This window comes from Tursiops truncatus, chromosome 5 (assembly GCF_011762595.2).
Source record: "Tursiops truncatus isolate mTurTru1 chromosome 5, mTurTru1.mat.Y, whole genome shotgun sequence".
Lineage (NCBI taxonomy): Eukaryota > Metazoa > Chordata > Mammalia > Artiodactyla > Delphinidae > Tursiops > Tursiops truncatus.
Genome location: NC_047038.1, coordinates 4,610,740 through 4,633,609, shown reverse-complemented (window position 1 = coordinate 4,633,609; position 22,870 = coordinate 4,610,740). Strand labels below are relative to the sequence as shown.

Here is a 22,870-nt window from a genome sequence, read left to right as displayed (position 1 = left end):
TCCAGTGGAATTAAGTTAACTGCGAAGATGGCCACTCAGTCGTTGTTTTTCTTTCACCTTTCAAACTGTATAAGGGGACTGGTAACACACAAACCACTTACCTGTAAGGCTTTATTTTCTGCAGCCTAGCATCTTGCCTTTTAATCGTTACAAGTACGGAGACACTAGGTGGGGATCTGCACGGGTTATTTCTAGACACTTGACCTATATATAGCCAGTGTGCATCACAACCAAAGCTGCGGTCCACAGTTGATCTTCTCTACTTAGGACTGGCAGTTGGATCTTTTTAAGTCATAAACTTAATCCTGGTTGTATATTAGAATCCCAGGAGGACTATTTAAAAGCCACAGACCTCATTGCCCAGGCCCACCTGCAAAGTTCTGATTTAAATTATCTGGAGCCAGGCCTGGATATTGGTCTTGTCTTTTCCTTCCCTTCCTTTCTCCCTTCCTCCCATCCTGCTTCTCTTCCTCTCTCCCTTTCTTCTTGCCTTACCTCTTTTTTTCAAGACTACCCCAGTGATTCTAAGGGATACTGTCTATTTTGAGGAAGAAGTTTAAAATATTTTATAGTATTTGGTTTTTTCCTCAAAAAGCTCAAAGGGCAAGCAACTATGTAAGTGCGAAAAGATTAACTTTCCCCTGTCTTACATTAAAGGGAAGAATTTGTAGTTGAACTTTCTGTGAAGAGGTCTGTCAGGTTATTTTCAAAGTCCATGCTTTTTCCCTGCTTAAATCATGCTGCTGGGACTTCCCTGGCAGTGCAGTGGTTAAGACTCCACGCTCCCAACGCAGGGGACACAGGTTCGATCCCTGCTTGGGGAACAAAGATCCCTCATGCTGCTGCTCTACTACATGAGATGCTTGTATTCAAAGAAAAAAGTCACCTCTACATAGTTTTGTTAGATGTCATGGTAACTTGGCTCCACTGAAGCAGTAATTGCCATAGATGCTTGAGGTTTTGAATGCATGAGCACCAAAGCAAAGCACGGAGCCTGCAGGCTTTTTTTTTTTTTTTTTAATTTTATTTATTATCATTTATTTTTGGCTGCATTGGGTCTTCATTGCTGCGTGCGGGCTTTCTCTAGTTGTGGCGACCAGGGGTTACTCGTTCGGGTGTGCATGCTTCTCATTGCGGTGGCTTCTCTTGTTGCGGAGCACGGGCTCTAGGCACGCGGGCTTCAGTAGTTGTGGCATGTGGGCTCAGTAGTTGTGGCTCGCGGACTCTAGAGCACAGGCTCAGTAGTTGTGGCACACGGGCTTAGTTGCTCCGTGGCATGTGGGATCTTCCCAGAGCAGGGCTCGAACCCGTGTCCCCTGCATTGGCAGGCGGATTCTTAACCACTGCGCCACCAGGGAAGCCCCCGCAGGCTTTTAAATAAGGATAGGTGGTAGGTATTAATCCCTGAAAATTCATATACTCCCTGAAAATTCATATACTCCTAATATACATACCTAATCTCAAATCAAATACATATGGGGTTTTTCTCCCTAAAGGACTGCATTTTCTATAAATGAGTGAATTGCTATTACAAATCTCAGATGTGAAAGGAACCCTGATTCCAGGACAGACGGAATTCAAACCAAAATGTGGCTTGCTGGTATAGAACCTGGAAAGGAGATTTACGTGCTACAGAATTATGTATCAAATTACAACTTAGTTTATGAGATGACATTTTGGATAGATCTCCCAAATTTATCCAGTCTAGTATTTTTCTTTAACAAAATAGGAATTGTTTTATAGACCAACCCTCAAGTCTATCTAGTTTGTTCTTGACTGGTTAAAGATTTTTTTTTTTTTTTTTTTTTTTTTTTTCGGTGCGTGGGCCTCTCACTGTTGTGGGCTCTCCCGTTGCGGAGCACAGGCTCCGGACGCGCAGGCTCAGCAGCCATGGCTCACGGGCCCAGCCGCTACGCGGCATGTGGGATCTTCCCGGACCAGGACACGAACCCGTGTGCCCTGCATCGGCAGGCAGACTCTCAACCTCTGCACCACCAGGGAAGCCCAGGTTAAAGATTTTGATAAATGAAACTGGTTGATACTGTTCATTGCCATTTTTGAGTTTATAGACATGGATGATTTTCCTTCACCTTTGCAAACTGGGAGGTCAAATTGTTTTAATCTCTTCACATGGAAGCCTTACTTTATAGTTTAGTTACTTTTCTCTGATCCTTGTGACTAAATGTCAAATTTCTGGCATAAACACCTTGTGGCTTGGTCCAACAATAGTATAATATAGTTAAAACAAGCTTTTAGATCAGAAAGAACTAAGTGGGGTTTTTTTTTTGATTAATTAATTAATTTATATTTGGCTGCGTTGGGTCTTCGTTGCTGTGCGTGGGGTGTCTCTAGTTGCAGCGAGCGGGGGCTACTCTTCGTTGCGGTACGCAGGCTTCTCATCACGGTGGCTTCTCTTGTTGCGGAGCATGGGCTCTAGGCAGGTGGGCTCAGTAGTTGTGGCTCGCGGGCTCTAGAGCACAGGCTCAGTAATTGTGGCGCACAGGTTTAGTTGCCCCGCGGCATGTGGGATCTTCCCAGACCAGGGCTGGAACCCGTGTCTCCTGCATTGGCAGGCGGATTCTTGACCACTGCGCCACCAGGGAACTCCCAGACAGAACTAAGTTTAAATCCTGGCTCAGGTACCTTAGGCAAGATACTAAGAATTTCTACTTCATATAGTTGTTGGAAGGATTAAGTAACATACTGTATCTAAAGTGATTACCACAAAGCCTGACACATAGTAAGCATTCATTATAAATATTAGTAAAACAATAAATATTGCAAAACACTGTTGTTTACTTGTCAGTGTTCTACTTGAATATCTTTGTCTCTTGTAGTACATTGGGCCAGCACACTCAGGAAATAGTTTATAATCTTTTCCTAGATACTAACAGCTCAAGTTTTGCTTTTTTTTCCCCCACTGGTGTTTTACTTTACATGTACTAGCACTTTACATATTCTGCCTTTTCACACAGTAGAGAAAATGACCTCCATCATTTTGACATTCATGAAAACTTTAGTGAACTTGGCAGATTTCTTGATGCTGCTGTTTAAAATTATTTAGAAGATATGAAATAAGGCCAGTCCCAGTGTCCTTCCTTCCATCCATTCAGTAGTTAGTGAATGCCTACCAGCTCCAGGAACTATGCTTCATACTGGGGATATATGACATATATGACTATATGACATAGTCTTTGCTCTCAGAGATTTCTTAGGCTAGTGAAGGAGACAAGCAAATCAAGAAATGATTGCAGCAGCAATATATAAATCCCTCAGAGTCAGTACTGATTTCTGTTTGTATGGACTAGGAAAAGCTTAACAGAGGATGTTCCTTGAGTTTGGAAAGATAAAGATGAATTTCCTATACAGACAAAAGATAGAATGTGCCTAAAGGTACAGATACATGAAACAAGATAATGTATTCAGGAACTGTATGTAAAATATCCTGACAGAATCTGGGGAATGAGCCTGGGGCTGAGATTAAAGAGAGACTTAGATGACTTACTAAAAGACTGGATTTGGCTTTGTGTAAGCAAAGGTCAGTTATTGAAGAATTAGGGAAGGATGGTAAGTATTTGAGAGAATTCTGCTAGCACTGTGATGGTGGGAATGGGGAGCAATATTGGAGGCACAACAGCTCATCAGAAGACTCAAGCTGAGCTAGTGAATAGTAGCTGTAAGAACTCACTGAGTTCTTACTATATGCCAGGCAGTGTAGTAAGCATTTTGTACCCATTAGGTCATTTAATCCTTGAAAAAAACCATGATGAGGTGGGTGTCGTTCCCACTTAACAGAAGACTTGAGGATCATAATTTTCCTGTGGTCACATAGCTTGTAAGTGATTAAAAATCCTCGTTCAAGCCCAGGTATGTCTAACAAAGTGCTTGCTTCTGATCAATATAACGTCTGGTAAGAAGCAGTAAGGGCAACAACAGCTCATTATGAAGAGAGTCAAGGATACAAGAGATGTGAAGAGGTAGGACCTCAATCAGCTGGCTATGTTGGAGGGAAGAGAGCGGTGCATGGAGAAGTAAAAGCTAGCAGTGATGCCCAGGGTTTTGGCATGCAACATTGTCTTTAACAGTATCATTAAACACAGTCAAGTATTAGGAAGAAGAAATTGAGGGGAAAGGAGGTCTTTTCAGACATGAATTTTAGGCATGTTTCCCATAAGATGTGTAATAGGCAGCTAGGTATATAGGTCTGAAACTCAGAAGGGAGGTGACTTAAAAGAGTGAGCTGTGACAGAGTGAGGTAAGTCAGAAAGAGAAAAACAAATACCATATGCTAACACATATATATGGAATCTAAAAATAAAAAATGGTTCTGAAGAACCTAGGGGCAGGACAGGAATAGACACAGACCTACTAGAGAATGGACTTGAGGACATGGGGAGGGGGAAGGGTATGCTGGGACGAAGTGAGAGGGTGTCATGGACTTATATGTACACTACCAAATGTAAAATAGATAGCTAGTGGGAAGCAGTCACATAGCACAGGGAGATCAGCTCGGTGCTTTGTGACCACCTAGAGAGGTGGGATAGGGAGGATGGGAGGGAGATGCAAGAGGGAGGAGATATGGGGATATATGTGTATGTATAGCTGATTCACTTTGTTATAAAGCAGAAACTAACACACCATTGTAAAGCAATTATTCTTCAATAAAGATGTTAAACAAACAAACAAAAAAAAGTAGGAATAAACCTACCTGAGGAGACAAAAGACCTGTATGCAGAAAACTATGACACTGATGAAAGAAATTAAAGATCATACAGACAGATGGAGAGAGATACCATGTTCTTGGATTGGAAGAATCAACATTGTGAAAATGACTGTACTAGCCAAAGCAATCTACAGATTCAGTGCTATCCCTATCAAACTACCAATGGCATTTTTCACAGAACTAGAACAAAAAATTTCACAGTTTGTATGGAAACACAAAAGACCCCGAATAGCCAAAGCAATCTTGAGAAAGAAAAACGGAGCTGGAGGAATCAGGCTACTGGACTTCAGACTATACTACAAAGCTACAGTAATCAAGACAGTGTGGTACTGGCACAAAAACAGAAAAATAGATCGGTGGAGCAGGATAGAAAGCCCAGAGATAAACCCACGCACATATGGTCACCTTATTTTTGATAAAGGAGGCAAGAATATACAATGGAGAAAAGACAGCCTCTTCAGTAAATGGTGCTGGGAAAACTGGACAGCTACATGTAGAAGAATAAAATTAGAACACTCCCTAACACCATACACAAAAATAAACTCCAAATGGATTAAAGAGCTAAATGTAAGACCAGACACTATAAAACTCTTAGAGGAAAACATAGGCAAAACACTCTGACATAAATCACAGCAAGATTCTTTTTGACCCACCTCCTAGAGAAATGGAAATAAAAAATAAACAAATGGGACCTAATGAAACTTAAAAGCTTTTGCACAGCAAAGGAAACCATAAACAAGATGAAAAGACAACCCTCAGAATGGGAGAACATAGTTGCAAATGAAGCAACTTACAAAGGATTAACCTCCAAAATTTACAAGCAGCTCATGCATCTCAAGATCACAAAAACAGCCCAATCCAAAAATGGGCAGAAGACCTCAATAGACAGTTCTCCAAAGGAGATACACATATTGCCAACAAACACATGAAAGTGTGCTCAACATCAGTAATCATTAGAGAAATGCAAATCAAAACAACAGTGAGGTATCACCTCACAGCAGTCAGAATGGCCATCATCAAAAATATCTACAAACAGTAAATGCTGGAGAGGGTGTGGAGAAAAGGGAACCCTCTTGCACTGTTAGTGGGAATGTAAATTGGTACAGCCACTATGGAGAACAGTATGGAGGTTCCTTAAAAAACTAACAATAGAACAACCATACGACCCAGCAATCCCACTACCAGGCATATACCCTGAGAAAACCATAATTCAAAGAGAGTCATGTACCGCAATGCTCATTGCAACTTTATTTACAATAACCAGGACATGGAAGCAACCTAAGTGTCCATCGACAGATGAATGGATAAAGAAGATGTGGCACATATATACAATGGAATATTACTCAGCCATAAAAAGAAACGCAATTGAGTTATTTATAGTGAGGTGGATGGACCAAGCGACTGTCATACAGAGTGAAGTAAGTCAGAAAGAGAAAAACAAATACCATATGCTAACACATATATATGGAATCTAAAAAAAAAAAAGTGGTCAGAAGAACCTAGGGGCAAGACAGGAATAAAGATGCAGACCTACTAGAGAATGGACTTGAGGATACGGGGAGGGGGAAGGGTAAGCTGGGACAAAGTGAGAGAGTGGGATGGACATATATACACTACCAAATGTAAAATAGATAACTAGTGGGAAGCAGCCGCATAGCACAGGGAGATCAGCTCGGTGCTTTGTGACCACCTAGAGGGGTGGAACAGGGAGAGTGGGAGGGAGGGAGATGCAAGAGGGAAGAGATATGGGGACATATGTATATGCATAACTGATTCACTTTGTTATAAAGCAGAAACTAACACACCATTGTAAAGCAGTTGTACTCCAATAAAGATGTTTAAAAAAAAAAAAAAGATGACTTACAAATACTGAGAGAAAAGGGGGTTGAGAAAGAGAAGCTAGCCAAAGAGACCAAGAAGTAGTCGTCAGAAAGCTAGGAGATGTAGAAGATAATAGTGCTGAAGAGTCAAAATTTTTTAAGGATTGGGGTCCAAAGGTTCAAAATCAAGATGTGATCATTCACATCCATCTAGTCGGTAACATTTTAGAAGTCTGAATGTCAGTGCTGGCAGAGATGTTGAAAAACAGCACAGGAACTCTCAGGTGTACTGTCTTTGGGAGTATAAATTGGTATAATCATTATGAGGGCAATTGGCAATATTCATTTACTAAAATCAAACGTGTGGGGCTTTCCTGGTGGCGCAGTGGTTGAGAGTCCGCCTGCCAATGCAGGGGACATGGGTTTGTGCCCCAGTCCGGGAAGATCCCACATGCCGCGGAGCGGCTGGGCCCGTGAGCCATGGCCGCTGAGCCTGCGCATCCGGGGCCTGTGCTCCGCAACGGGAGAGGCCACAACAGTGAGAGGCCCGGGTACCACAAAAACAAAAACAAAACGTGTGTAAACCAGCAGTTCCTCTAGGATATCTATATATATCTATATATACCTGTGTGTATATACATATATGTGTGTCTGTGTGTATGTGTGTGTGTGTGTATATATATGTATATATATACACACACACACACACACATATGCCCTATAAACATTCCCACGCATTTGCCAGAGAGACGTGCAAGAATGTTCATCACAGTATTGTTTATAATAATGAAATTTGGAAATAAAATGTAACATAAACAAATTTGACTACATTCATTTAATGAAATGCTGTACAGTTAATACAAATAAGCTAGCATTAGGTGAATCAAGGATTGCTCTCTAAAACAGTAATGATCAAAAAAGTTAAATGGCATTGTATTATGTTTCTTATATGTAAATTTTTTAAGTGAGATAAGACTAAGTATCATTTATGGATGTATTCACATAAAGTAAAAGTTTAAAAATAGGTTTGGGAATTATAAACTGTCCAGAACCACTGTCCTGAATTCTGGACAGTGGTTCTCTTGAAAGGAGGGAGAGCCACATAGGGGATCTAGTTTTTATTTCTTAAAAAACATGTTTGAGATAAACATGGCAAAATGTTAACAGTAGGTGTTTTTGTTGATTTGGGGTCTATGTGGGATACTTTGTACAAAGTTAAAAAACAACAACAACAATTTTTTTATTCCCCATTGAAAAAGTGGGTGGACAAAAATAGACTAATACTAAGATAATACTATAACTCACTCAGAAAGTAGGGGGAAAGTCAACAATTGAAACAAATGCTTCTTTGGTTTCTATACTCTCCCAGAAGGTTAAGGGTACTTTTACTGATTTATCAAGAGTGATGAGAAAAGTAGGAGGAAGGGTTACCATGATGTGTAACATAATTTTTCAGGAAGAAAGGAGGCTCAAATAATATCTAAAACGTTATTGCCCTTTGTAATTTCCAAAGTGTTTATATGTAGGTACTATTATCCTTCCTTTACAGATGGAGGTATGTTACATGACTTGCTAAAAGGTGCCCAGCTAGTAGTGGAGAGCTGGGTCAAAGGACCCGTGTACATCTTTCCCTGTGTTCCTTCTTGCCTTATCAGCTGGAAGTTCAAGTTCACAAAACTAGATGTTAGAGCAGGAACTTGAACCCAGGTTTTCGTTTCAAGACAAACTAAACTATGCTATGTTCCTGGACCACATACATTTGCTTAAAGAGCTATTACTGAAGTTAAATGCCTTGTGCTGTTTAGAACTGCCTTAGAAGAAAGAATTGTTGAAATTTTTAAAAAATGAGTATTTTCTAAACTATGCATTTTTACACAGTATTTGTTTACCCTTTTTGATATATATAACACTGCTTTATGTTTCAAACTTATCTTTTTTTCCCTATAACCTTCTGTTATGCTGGTGTTTGGATTTCCTTTTACAATGGGGAAGTGGATTTTTAAGATGGTGAAGGTAAGTGTCATAAGATCATTTACCAGTTCTGTGAATTGGAAACTACCATCCTTTATCCCTTAAGTGAAATGCAGTGTTTTGCAAAAGAGACCACTCCAGTGGCTAAGATGCCCGTGGTAATGTGGCCAAGAGCTGTATGTTATAGACGTATTGATTATTAGAGATTGCCAGGCTGTCTTGCTAAAGTATTATAATTAAAACCCAAGATAACAGGGTCTATTCTGTACCTTACCTTTCACCCCAACTACAATATTATACTTCAGGCCAAAGAGTGACTCTTCCTGAGTGCAGTGGGGGGAAAACATTACCATTAGTGAAAACTATCATAAACTCACAAATACTAGTTTTTATTAGATCTTGCAGTTAGGAAGTCCTTCATAAACTTAGCAGAACTGGATTCTGCTAAGTGGGAATTGAAGCCAGGGAACTGAGGTGAGCAGTGCGTGGAGGTGAGGACATACAGGCTTCAGGAGAGGCCGCTCTGTCAGAAACCTTTGAATGAGATAGAAAGGGAAGACGGAGGGCAGAAACAACAAGAAGATAAAGGGGTAAAAAGAAGGGTCATGATAGTTGAGAGATTTGAGCATGATTATAATTAGAAGGAAAGGAACTTGTAGAGGAGGGAGAAAATTGATGGAGTTAGGTCCCAAAGGACGTAGGCCTTGAAAAAGACACCCTTTCTTGGAAACAAAAAGGAAGTGAGAGAATGGTGTAAGCAAATTTATAGCTGTGAGAGAAGAGGTTTGTACTAGATGGTCTCAATATTTTTTGTGAAGTGGAAAGTATGCTGTTTGTGAAGGAGGAGGGGTAAAAGGTTGGTTTGGGAGGGATTTGAAGAGAGAATGGAGGGAGTTTGGAATATTCAGCCGACTAAAGAAAAAAGCATTAATGAACAGTGTTAACCACTGAATTGAGTTTGGAAATCATGAAAGCGTAGTGGTTTTTATGATTGCTTCTAGTACCTCAGCTGAATGGCTTATAGAACCAGGCATATGACAGGACTGACCCAGAATCGTGAGCTGGATGACGACGGATGAAGGAGAAAGACGAGGATGAAGGGAAGGAGGTTGAGGCGTTGGTGCCTGGCAGAATATGACACTGTTCTAGACATGTGTGTTGGAAGAGAGACACCAGGGAAGGAAAAACATGGAGGGGGATTGAAAGCACGGGTGAGAGAAGAGGCCATATGACCAATTAAGAGATCCAGGCCAGATATGGAAAGACATGGGACCAAGAATAAACTGGAAGAAAAGGCAGCATCACAGGAATGAAGGTCTTTTTTTTTTTTTTTTTTTTTTTTTTTTTAGGAATGAAGGTCTTGATGCGATTGTGGCATCAGGCATACTGAGGATGCTGTCTGTGGATGGAAGGATAAGGGTATTGAAATCGCTCAGAACTACTCCATAATAAAGCAGAGAGTGTGGCAGTGGCCCTGGAACTGCGAGGCTTGGGTGTTTAACAGACCATCCACACGAATATTGAAATCGCCTAGGAAGTGATGAAATGAATTGGGGTTTAAAGGAATAAAATGCTCCAGGTATAATGTTACTGTGGAGAATGATCTGGAGATAAATGGCTGTTAGGGACAAAGCAAGGTAAAGGGTGACAAAATCGGATGGAATAAACCTCAAAGGAATGAAAGTTTTTACAGGAGAGTGAAGTGCTTTAGACGAGGCTACAGGACAAAAAAGGGTAATACCTATTCTGAGCCTCGTGGTACATGCAGTTTGAGGAAACTGCAAAGGAAGTAGTATCTTTGAGAAAGGAGTCAAGGACATTCATCAGAAAAGCTGTACATGTATCGGTGAGTTTGTTTATAGTGGAATAGGTGGCCAAGGCCCACACTGGAAGGGGCTAAGGGAGGATTTTTGTGGGAAAAGTAGAGATGAGGGGTCAAGAGGGTGTGCTGTCAGGTACACAGCAGTTTGGAGCTGGAGACAAGAAGTGAGAGGAAGCTGATGGATGGCTGAGGAGTCTGCCTTCTGAGCAGGGACCAGGAATGACAACTACTTGGATGGAACTATAGTTTCTCAGCTTTCTGTCTAGTTGCTTTGACCCTGGTTAACCGAGGGTCCCAGCAGTGTTGAGCCTTGTCTCTGTAGGAGTGTGTCTAGATCCATGGTGGGGTGGTTATTGCTGGATCCTTGCGGGGGCTACTGTGCAGAAGGCTGCGCGTGGTAGTATTTGGCCTGGTCTCTGCTGGACTTCCTTATGGTTTAAAACAAGCAGCCGTGGATTTGCCACGCTCTGGTAGGCATGCAGCAGACATCCCAGAGGACAGAACCCAAGGACTTTCTCTATGGACTGCACCCTCTTTAGTATAAGGGTCATTATCTGTGCTTTACATGAGATGTAATCCCTTTTTTCCTGCTTTTGAGAAAGATTTCATTCACCAGTCTTTTGGAGGGAGTATGATAGAGTGGAAAAAGCATGGACTCATATCAAAGTCTTATTGAGGACTATCTGCCAGGCTCTGTGCTAGGTTCTGGGAATTCAGTGATGAATATGACGTGATTCTTGCCTGAAAGATCCTTACAGCTTAGTAGAAGGAGAAACAAAGATAAATATGTTCAGTGACAAATGAGGGGTGCCTTGATAGATGCAGAGGTGAGAAAGAGTGGGAGCCCGAGGGAGCAGCAGTGAGTTCTGCCAGCTTGAGGTCGAGTGAGAAGGCGTCTCAGTTTTCTCTGCTCATCATCCTTCCATTCTGTGTGCACGTCTGTTTTCATCATTAGTTTTCTTCATTCGTTAGTAGCATCATCTTGCCTAAACTAATCTGTTCTCCATACTGCAGCCAGAATATTATTTCTAAATTACAAATCTAATTCCTTGGCTTAGAATCCTTCAACAGCTTCCTGTTGCTTCTAGAATAAAATAGTTCACAGGCCACTGCAGAGTCTCATCTTCCTGACCTCTCTAAACCTCAGTATTTCATCACTTTTCTTCTCTTACTCATTGCTTTCATTTTAGATAAACTTCTTCCCACCTGTGGCCCCTAAACCCCCAACTGCCCCCTGGTGCTCTTCTGAGCTGACACAGTTTCTGTACGGGCACACCTCCGAGCTACTGCAGGTCACTTCCAGACCACCGCAATAAAGTATCACAGTAAAGCAAGTATCACAGTAAAGCAAGTCACACAAACTTTCTGGCTTCCCAGTGCGTGTAATAGTTATGTTTACACTATACTGAAGTCTATTAAGTGTACAATAAATAGCATTATGTCTAAAAAAACAATATATATCTTAATTTTAAAATATAGCTAAAATATGCTAACCATTATCTGAGCCTTCAGCAAGTCATAATCTTTTTGCAATAGTAACGTCAAAGATCACGGATCACATGTCAGCATAACAAATATAATAATAATGAAAAAGTTTGAAATATTGGGAGAATTGCCAAAATGTGACACAGACATGAAGTGAGCAAATGCTGTCGAGAAAATGGTGCCGACAGACTAGCTCGCTCGACGCAGGGTTGCCACAAGCCTTCAATTTGTAAACATAATTTCTGCAGAGAGCAATAGAGCGAAGCAAGGTGGGACAGGCTATGCCTGTACTTCTGCTCTCCTGGCGCCCACTGCATCGTATTGAAACGCCTAGTTGTTGGTGTCCCTGACTAGACTAATCTCAGGGCAGGGATCAAGTTGGTTGTTTTGCTTGGGGTGTGTGTGTGTATCACACAGAAGAGCCTCGAGCATGAAGGAGTCAGAGAATACACGGCCACCTGCCCTGTACTTACGGTGGCAGTGTAACCACACTGTGGCAGTCACAGTCACACCCTTAGGAAGGTGATTTAATTGGTTGGGGCCTTCTGTATGTTCCTTGAGTAGCTACATACAAGAGAAATTGAACACTGTCAAGAGTATGTCAACAATATACTCAGTATCCAACAACTAGATGGCAATGTTGTTCCTACCTCTAAGTGGAGAAGTTGATTAAAGTTAAATTTTCTCTGTCAATGAATGGTCTGTTTTTACATTATTGCATGAGGTAGTAACAGGACTGTTTATTCCATTATCTACTTATATCCTGAATTTAAATATTCCTTAGTATTTATTCCCTATTAAAGTTGAGCAATTTCAGTCTATAGAAATAAAATATCGTAGAGACCATCTTACTTCATCATTTAACTATGATAGTTTATACCTAATCATACAAGTGCTTTTGTCTTTTTCATCATGATTATCTTATCTGGTTCAGAAATTAAGACACACACACACAGATCTCATTAAAATGTTACACTAATCTTTTACTCAGATTTGACATAAAATGGTATAAAGATGAAGTTGGTGGTCCTCAAATGGAAGTGTGTCTTTTAAAAACAGTTTTATTGAGGTATAGTTTACATACAGTAAACAGTAAACTCATTTTTTTTTTTTTTTTTTTTTTTTTTTCGGTACGCGGGCCTCTCACTGCTGTGGCCTCTCCCGTCGCGGAGCACAGGCTCCGGACGCGCAGGCTCAGCGGCCATGGCTCCCGGGCCCAGCCGCTCCACGGCATGTGGGATCTTCCCGGACCGGGGCACGCACCCGTGTCCCCTGCATCGGCAGGCGGACCCTCAACCACTGCGCCACCAATACTCATATTTAAAATGTACAACTGACATATGCACACACCCATGAAATCATCACCACAAAGTAATAAACATACATCCATTACCCCAGAAGGTTTTCTCAGGCCCTTCTGTCATCCTTCCCTGCTACCCTTCTCAGCCCCCAGCCTCGGCTTTCTTTATCTATAACTTAGTTTGCATTTTCTAGACTTTTATACAAAAGAGATCATCATACAGTATTTACTTTTTTAATCTGGTTCTTTCACTCAGCATAACTGTTTTGTGAACCATCTGTGTTGTTGCATGTATCGGTGGTTAATTCCCTTTTAGTGTTGAGTAATATCCCCCTAGCGATGCTCTGGAGAAAACAACTTTGAGCTTTCTCCTGTTAGAAGAGGAAATGATCATGAAGCCTTGGGACTTTTATTTTTTTAAACATTTAAATGAACCTTTCTGACTAAAAAGAGTCTGACATGAATCTACATTAATATTGTGCCTTTTGTGCTCTTTCATTGTTGCTCATGAAAATCTCAGGGTTAGCTTTTTGTGTGGTCAAGAGGACCACACTGGCGGCTTACTGAAAATATTACCTTTGAAAGAAAAAAGAAAGGGCCACTTGTGTTGCTGTACAGTGTCTTTCCCAGGTGTCAGCCCATCATAATTAAAAAACTGGAAATCTGCTGTCCATTAACCTGTGAACAAACAAGTTAACAGCTAGGTTATTCACGGTTCTGCAAACATGCCTAATGCTTTCCCATGCCAAGTCTTTCTTCATACCTCTCACTCTTGCTGAAATGTTCTTTCCTCCATTACCGACTGAGCAAATTCTGCCCATTCTTTAAGGTTTTTCTCAGCAGGGTTGAATTTCTTCCTTCTCTGATCTTTCATAGCACATTCCATCTTTCTTTTATTCATCTTTATATGTAGTATTAACTTAAAGTTTTTTGAGTGTCTATCTTATTTTTATACTATTACAAGCTCTTTAGGGGCAGAAATCCTGTTTATTCATCTTTAAATCCCTCAAAGTGTAGACTAAATGCCTGGTACCTAGTTGGTACTCAATAAGTGGTTGCGTGAGTGAATATATCTACCAATAAGCTGGAAAGTCATAAGTAGTTCCGTTATTATCCTGCTTGAGAATGCTGCTGAGATTCCAAAGGGAGCATCCATTGAACACTTCAATACATTCGGAGCCGTGTGAGCGTTATACAACATTCCTCACCAGCATTACAAATAGTGAATCATTGCCATGATACTGTATTCCACCATGTTCCAGGCTTGTGGTCTAAGCATTAGAATGGGCACTTTTGATACGGCAGGGACATCTAAGATGAAGAAAGAAATTCATCCAACATAAGATGATTCTTTATAGTTGCACACCACATCTGTTATTGACAGCAGGCATAGGCTAGCTTCCTCTTACCTTTGCAATCTGATTTTCCACAACTGCCCTGGTCAAAACTCCCAGCCAAACTGACTCACACACCAAGCTTTAAAACTGAAGCTTTTCCTTGTTCCATTCTTCTGGCATGGAATTCGCTTTGCCGTGCAATTCCTATTCCTTTCCAAGCACAGCACATCTCCCACTTTCTCTGTGATGCATCCCTGGCCATTTTAACCCACAGTGATGCTCCCCTCCTGGAAATTCAGCTTTACTGTCCTTTCTGCTCATATCAGAACATCTGATATTTGTGTCGGCTCAAACTTATTTCGTTCTTGATTATTTGACATTTTTATTTATAAAATAAATAACAATGTTTCCAAACTGTTTTCCAGTTTCCCCCAAACTGGATTGGGACCTGGGACCATGGATTTTACTTTGTTATGTCCCTCACTACCCCAGCCATAAAGCCGTGCACAAAGGAAATGCTCACTCAGTGTTTACTAAGTGGATGAATTTTATCTCACCTGGAAATGCAATAATTGTGAAGACATTATATACGCCCCTAACTTGATTAGCAAAAGTTGGACGATTTTCACCATCAAAATCAACCTGCAAAAGACAGACCAAAAAATAAATAAATTTATTCCCATATGACCTGTAGTGGTTATGAGTTTGCATATGACCAGCTAGTGGATTGCTTAAGTAGTGGCATATAATGGTTGACAGCAGGGTTGGGCCTGATTGGCAGCTAAACACAGGTTTAGGAACTCTGTTTTAAAAGTTTATCCACTGGTAATAAAGCTCTGAGGGATCAGTTTACGTAAACCGCTGAATAAATTAGACTGCCAACTTAAATGTATTAACTTCCCATGAGAAAGGTCATCATACAGGATGACCAATCCACTTTAAACCAGTCATAGGTTAAAAGATGGCTCAGTGAGCCAGACGAAGAAACCAGAAGGTGCTCAAAAGAGATTACTTGTCACTTCAACTTGCACTTGGGGCTATAGGAACCTTACTGCTAGAGCTTAGCACCTGTGAACTCTAACAGTTCATGGGAGGTAAGAAATTAGGTAAATTATGAAAGAAAAAGCTAATGCTTTTTAGCATTTGCCAAAAAACCAAGTATACCATGGACCGAGATTAAATCAATAGTGTAGGTACTGCTCTAAACCAGGCATTTAATTGATAAGACCCCATTCCTACTTGCAGTTACTGTTTGCCATGAGCTGTGGATTATATAACCTAGAGGAAACCCAGCGCTTGCTAAGTAGTAGTATCAGCAGCATACATGGTGTTTCTGTATTCTGCAAGGTAGAGGTATCACTTGTTTTTTTCGTTTTGAATGTCGTAGTTGTGAGAGAAATTCAGAGGCCATTGGTTAGGTCCAGTGAAAATTTTCAAGCAATACATGGTCATAGGATCTTTTCAAAATAAGCACTTTTACTATTGTTTTGAAATCCTTTTAGACAAGCCTAATTCTTCTGTTATGCAATAGCCATTGCTTAGAAATGGTCAAATTTGATAAGTGAGTTAAAACCTCAAGGGCCAGATGTAGTGCATGACAGGGCTCTGAAAGATTCATCCAGTAGGATTACGGAAGCACTCAGAGTTCTATTTTGAGGAACCGTAAGAGCAGAGGGAGACTCAACAAAGTCCTTAAGGACAAGTAGACTTTCTGGACAGTTCTGAGAGTCCTTCTAAAGTTGCTGTTATAAGTTTACAGTGGCATCAATTCATCGATCTCTAGGAGTTCCGAGGCAGCCATCGATTATTCTGCGTGTCTGCTACTCTCTCCTCGTGGGAAAACTGTTCCTTCCTTGATTCTGTCATCTAGTTCTAATGGAGGCTACTGACTCAAGTGCCTTGTCTAGTTATAAGTGATTGGTCCGTGAGTGAACACCTGATCTAAGCTAGGTCAGAGCCCTCCCTTGGGATTTTCTGAACTATAATAAGAGGAAACAGTAACTTTCCAGGAACCATAGGATAGGACGCTTGAGACTATTTCTTGTCGTGTGGAGAAAACCAGTACATTGAGAGAAGCAGAAAAGACAGAGTGAGTCCCAGCAGCAGGCGTCTCTAGTTCCAGCTGTCTTGGAGCCCCAGCTGTACTCTTGACACATGAGCTCCTCTGGTAGCTCCATTAAACTCTCCTTTTCTCTAAACTATCTTGCATTGATTTTCATCACAACCAACCAAAAGAGTTCTAGCCCAGACAAGCACTCAGAAGCCTGGGTATAGGGATGAAAAGTAAATGCTTATAGTGTTCCCAGGCTGCATCTGAGCCAGGTAAGCAAGGGTACAAGGTAGTGAGGACGTTTGTGAAAAGCTGGACCATGAAAAGCTGAGCCACGCATCTAGGCTGATTAAGAAATGAAGTGGCAGGACGGGACTTTGTAAGAAAATTAATGTGCTAAAGGAATGGAAGATACTGAAATCCAGGATTTAGGAGGTAGAGCCGTTCCTGGCGACAAACCTAAGTGCAGTCACGGAGTAGATCAAGTGTAGTGTGTTAAAGGTCATCAGATTGAGAGGGTTCAAGGACACAGAAGATAGGGCTGTCCAAATGGACAAGCGAATGATCCCAGATGACGGTGGGACTCACGTGGAGATAAAGACCATAAACTAGAGAAAAGGATAACTAGGAAGTTAGTAGATGGCAGTAAACAGCAGGAGGAGAGAGGTAGATGGTTGAAAACTATAATTCTGAAAGGAGAGGCTTCTCCATGAGGGCGAGACAGATTAACAATCTCCACCCCAGATGGTAGTAGAAAGAGTCGTTTCCTAAAGGGAAACCAGGTTTCTGCTTAAGGCCAGGAGGTGGGAGGAGTATTTTGTTATAAGGATGAGACTATAGGTGAGTTTGTTTTGAATAGGCAGGAGTTCCAGAGGACACAGGGCAGAGGACAGAGCCAGAAGAGGAAGGGTTTGGGAGGATTGCAGAGCGGAATGGGAGACGATAGCTTCCTGGAGAGCCTTGTATTTGACGAAGTGCTGAGTGTGATGGGAAAGTGAGAAGTAACTGTCTCAGGAAATTCTTACGAAAAGATGTTTCAGAATGGGCCCAAGCAAAGGCTTAGGAGGCATCAGAATTCTGAGGGAGGGGACAGTTGGCATCTAGGTCTAGGGGTGCATTTTTTCCTACTCTATGTCAGTAGAGACATATGGTACTAACAGCCTTTATTCAAGGTTCCTTTTTTTTTTTTTTTTGTGGTACGCGGGCCTCTCCTGTGGCCTCTCCCGTTGCGGAGCACAGGCTCTGGACGCGCAGGCTCAGCGGCCATGGCTCACGGGCCCAGCCGCTCCGCGGCATGTGGGATCTTCCCGGACCAGGGCACGAACCTGTGTCCCCTGCATCGGCAGGCGGACTCTCAACCACGGCGCCACCAGGGAAGCCCCAAGGTTCTTTGATTTACTCAAATATGTTGAGTATCTCTTTTGTGCCAGGCACTGTGCTAGATTCTGGGGATGGGGTTGCAATGGCAAGAGAAAGGAGCGGCCACTTTCCGCAGGAAACAAAATACAGTGTGAGCCGTAGGCCTATTGGATGGTCTGAATGTTTGTGTTCCCCCAAAATGCTTATGTTGAAATCCTAGCCCCCAGGGTGATGGTACGGGGAAGTGAGACATTTGGGAGGTGATTGGGTCATGCGTGAGGGCAGAGCACTTATGAATGGGATTGGTGCCCTTATAAAAGAGCCCCAGAGGGAGCTTGCTTACCCCTACCACCATGTGAGGACACAGTGGGAAGTCTGCAGCCCGAAAGAGGGTCCTCACCTGACCATGCTGGGACCCTGATGTTAGACTTTCAGCCTCCAGAATTGTTAGACATAAACTTCTGTTGTTTTTGAGTTACCCAGCCTGTGATATTTTGTTATAGCAGCCTGAACAGACGAAGACACCAGTAAATAGACAGTTATAATGTTTTATATCATGATGGGGAAGTACAGGGTGTGATAGGAATACGGACGGTAGGGGTGGGACACGTAACCCAGATTAGGAATATCAAGGACTGCTTCCTGGAGGAAGTGCTGTATAAGCTGAGACCTACATTGCGGTGTGAATTAGGAGGAGGAGATAGAGAGCAAGGGAAGACAGAGTGAGGGCGCTGTACGCAAGAAGAGCACGAGCAGTGTCCCAGAGGCAGAGACATTGAAAGGGGCCTGTTTCCTATCTTATAGGGTCGTTGTGAGATCTAGCTCTTAGAATAGTGTCTTCTGGCACAGAGTAGTATCCCATAAATATCAGAAATGATTACTACGGGACTTCCCTGGCCGTCCAGTGAGTAAGACTCCGCGCTGCCACTGCAGGGGGCATGGGTTCCATCCCTGGTCGGGGAAGTGCGATCCCACATGCCGTGCGGCGTAGCCAAAAACTAAAAAGGAAGAAATTATTACTAAGTCTGGAGCATAGAATTAAGGGTGAGGGTGAAGAGAGATGAGAAATAAGGCTACCCAAGTAAGCAGAAGCCAAACTCTTAAGTCCTGGACCAGGCATTTAGACTTAATCCAGGAGTCACTGGCAAACCACTCACAGATTGTCAGTAGTGACGTAAATTCCATGCATTTTAGAAAGATCGGCTGAGACTAGCAGTGGGGAGACGAGGCAGAAGACTGTTGTAATCAGGATCTGAACTAGATGGGGAGAATGATGATGGAGAAACGTGGACGGATTTCAAGATACTTAGAAGATAGATGTATTAGTTTCCTAGGACTACCATAACAAATTACTACGAACTTGGGGAAGAAAACAACAGAAATTCATTCTTTCACAGTTTTGGAGGCCAGAAGTCTGAAATCACGGCATCCGCAGGGTTGGCAATCCATGTTGTTCCTGTAGCAACGTAGCTCCAGAGCCTCCCTCCATCTTCACAGGGGTCTTCCCATGGCCCCCTCCCCTGTGCCTGCGTATCAAATCTGCCTCTCCCTCTTCCTCTCCTTTCTCTCATAAGGACACCAGACATTGGGCTTAGGGCCCATCCGAAATCCAGGATGCTCTCATCTCGAGATCCTTAACTTAATAATCATAGCTGCAAAGATCCTGTTTCCAAATAAGGTCACATTCAAACGCGCCAGGAGTTAGGACCTGGATATATCTTTCGGGGGGTAGGGGTGGGGCAACAGTTTGACCCAATATAGCAGAATTAACGGGACCCTACTGATTGGCTGGATGGGGGTGAGGGGCTCTGAAGGAGAAGAGAAACCAACGGTAGCTTCCGCGAACAACTGGTGGGTGATTGTGCCATTCACTAAAATAAGTAACACCGGAGGAGAGACAAGTTAGGAGAGGGAAGATGGCATCTCTATGTTGAGGTGCTTGTGGAAATCCAGGTGGGGATCAAGTAGGCAGTAGGTCATATAAATTGTGAGCCTAGTAGATGGAGATGAGGGCTGGGCATACAGATTTGAGTGGCAACCGAAACCATGGGCATGGGTAAGATTGCCAAGGGAGAATCTGCAGAATAAGGAGAACCCTGATCTGAACTCAGATACACAGAATTTTAGGGAGGGACAGGAAGAGTAGCAGTCAGGGAAGTAGGAGAAAGCATGAGGAGAGTAATGTCCTGGAAAAGCTCAGGGAAGAGAACTATTAAAGCAGGAGTGAGCTGTTTCTAAGGAGTTTTAGAGAAACCAGAATGGATGGAGAGGTGAGGAATGCAAAGAGGATAAAGAAGTATTTCAAGAAGTTTGGCTGTGAAGAGCAGGAGAGATTGGCAGGTGACAAGAGATGCAGACAGAGGATTTTCTTTTGATTTTTTTTTTTTTTTTTTTTTTTGCGGTACGCGGGCCTCTCACTGCTGTGGGCTCTCCCGTTGCGGAGCACAGGCTCCGGACGCGCAGGCTCAGCGGCCATGACTCACGGGCCCAGCCGCTCCGCGGCATGTGGGATCCTCCCGGACCGGGGCACGAACCCGTGTGCCCTGCATCGGCAGGCGGACTCTCAACCATTGCGCCACCAGGGAAGCCCTTGATTTTTATTTAAGATGGGAGAGACTTGTGCCTGCTAGAAGGAGAATTCTGCAGGCGGGAGAGGTGAATGTAAAGGCTAAGTCAAGGTCATTGAGGAGGCAGCATAGGTGAGACATTAACCTCAGACAAGAAGAAAAACATCTCTTGTACTTAAAGGAGGAAGAGGGGCAAGGATGGCTATAGAAGGAGGCAAGTTTGCTGACTTGATGGCAGGAAGCTAAACGTTTTTTTATTCATTCCACAAATATATTTTTTTAACAAATAGTTTGGAATGCCTGGCACATGCCAGGCTCTGTTCTAGATGCTAGTGATACAAAGAGAATAAAACACAGTCTCCATCTCCACAGAACTTACATTTCAAGTGAGAAGACGGAGAAATATATGTGTATGTATGTATTTTTCAATGCCAAGGTAGTTGGTAGATGCTACGAGAAAAAATAAAGAAGCTTAAGGAGAGAGAGTTTTGGAAGAGTATCTGTTTAAATGGGGTGCCTAGGTTCAGCCTCTCTGAGGTAGGCAATGAAAAGGCAAGGCATTAAAGATCTAGGAGGAGCATTCCAGGCAGAGAGAACAACAGATATACAGGTCCTGAGGCAGGTATATGGTTGGCAGCAGCAAAGAATAATAGCAAGGAGGCCCCCTGAAACTAATATAATATTGTAAGTCAATTCTACTTCAGTTGTTTTTTAAAAAGTAAGGAGGCCAGTGCAGCTGCAGCAGAGCAAGATAGGAGAGAGGTATGAGAATGGTAGGCAGGGTTCCGGTCACAGAGGTTTAGTAGTCTTTGGTGAAGACTTTAGATTTTTAGTCTAAGAGTGATGGGGACCTCGTGGAAGGTTTTGAATAGAGAAGTGACGTAATTTGTGAACAAATAATTTGGCTGCATGTGCAGAATAGATGGTAGGGAGCAAGAAAGGAAGTAGGGAGTCCAGTTAGGAAGTTACTGCACCAGTCAGATGAGAGGTGATGGTGGCTTGGACAGGCTTGGTAGCTGTGGAGGGGTTAAAAAAAAAAAGTCGAATTGAGCATCTATCCTGAAAGTGATGCCCACAGGACTTACTGACAGACTGAAGATGGGATGTGAAAGAAAAAAAGGAAAGAGCCTCAAACACCTCAGCCAGGCTGAGGCAGAACTGATTCCTTCAAAGAAACCCTAGCCCTGGTGTATGAAGGACGTTTGGATGAGATAAGTACATAACACAGGGAGAAGGGAAGGAAGTGTGTATCTGCTAGAGGCCTGTATGTCATTTTCATGTGTCATCTCATTGAATCCTCTCCACCACCTTTGGTGATATTATTATCCTTAATTTTAGAGGTAAGAAAAAATTGCAATGTAAGTTAAATTTAATAATTTACTCAAGCCACAGCTTATACGTGAATTTTAACTCGAGACTGTCTAACAACTATGTTCTTTTCACTAGCTTAGAAAAATAACACTTTTACAGCACTAGTACAAATTAAAAGATTTAATTTATTTTGAAGCACACTTGTACTTAAGAAAAGTCAGCTTTAACTAGATGATAGTTCAAAGGCATGTATTCATTTGGGGAACAATTCTGAAAGACTTTTTAGGTTCTCAAGGGCTACAGAGGCTAATCGCACTAGTTATTCCCATTTCTAATTTCACTTTCAAAAGATTTATCCCTAGTACAATTTTTGCCCTTATTAGCAGTTATGCCATTTGTTTTTTGGTTTTTTTTTTTTTTCTTTTTTTTTTGCGGTATGTGGGCCTCTCACTGCTGCGGCCTCTCCTGCTGCGGAGCACAGGCTCCGGACGCGCAGGCCCAGCGGCCATGGCTCACGGGCCCAGCCGCTCCGCGGCATGAGGGATCTTCCCAGACCCGGGCACGAACCCGCGTCCCCTGCATCGGCAGGCGGACTCTCAACCGCTGCGCCACCAGGGAAGCCCATGCCATTTGTTTTTGATGCATGAAGATAGATCCAGAGCTAGAGACTATTCTCCCTGAGAATTTGGGCAAGGGCTAGAAGAGAGAGGGGAAGAAGTACACGAACAACTGCATATAGTGATGGTAACTCTTCAGCTCTGGTCAATGAAAACTTAAGGGGAGAACATAGCATGTGGAAAACTGGAGCAGGGAACCCAGGGAAGCCTATCCATGGTCCCAAGTCTCTAATATTCCTTCGGATCTGGACACTGGAACAATTCAAAGTAAGTCTGTTTCCACCTGGACAAGATTCTTAAAAGGAGCTGGGGGTAAAACCACTTCGTTTCTTTATATTTCTCTCCATAAATGTTTATACTCTCTTTTCAACCTGGAGGAACATAACGCTGGGCATATTTAAGAGTTTTCACCAAAAGCACTGAAGGAAGAGGCAGTGGGATATAATGGAAAGGGCAAGGGCAATTCAGAGACTAAGGTGGCACTGTCGCGGAGGTTCAGGAAAGGGTT

The 22,870-nt window shown here is 42.4% G+C and overlaps 1 protein-coding gene across 3 annotated transcripts in view; it reads right to left on the bottom strand.

Moving 5' to 3' along the window:
- Positions 1–12,775: 12,775 nt before the first annotated feature.
- LOC117312368 (uncharacterized) overlaps positions 12,776–22,870 on the bottom strand; it is a 30,038-nt gene continuing 19,943 nt past the window's right edge. The window contains exons 3-5 of one of the 3 annotated variants that reach the window (XR_012331854.1): positions 15,016–15,100; positions 13,885–14,432; positions 12,777–13,799 (exon numbers count right to left, since the gene is read on the bottom strand). The gene's annotated coding sequence lies outside the window, so the exon portion shown is untranslated. Of the gene's footprint in view, positions 14,433–15,015; positions 15,101–22,870 lie in introns of all 3 variants that reach the window. The other 2 variants (XR_012331853.1, XR_012331856.1) reach the window with 2 other exon arrangements.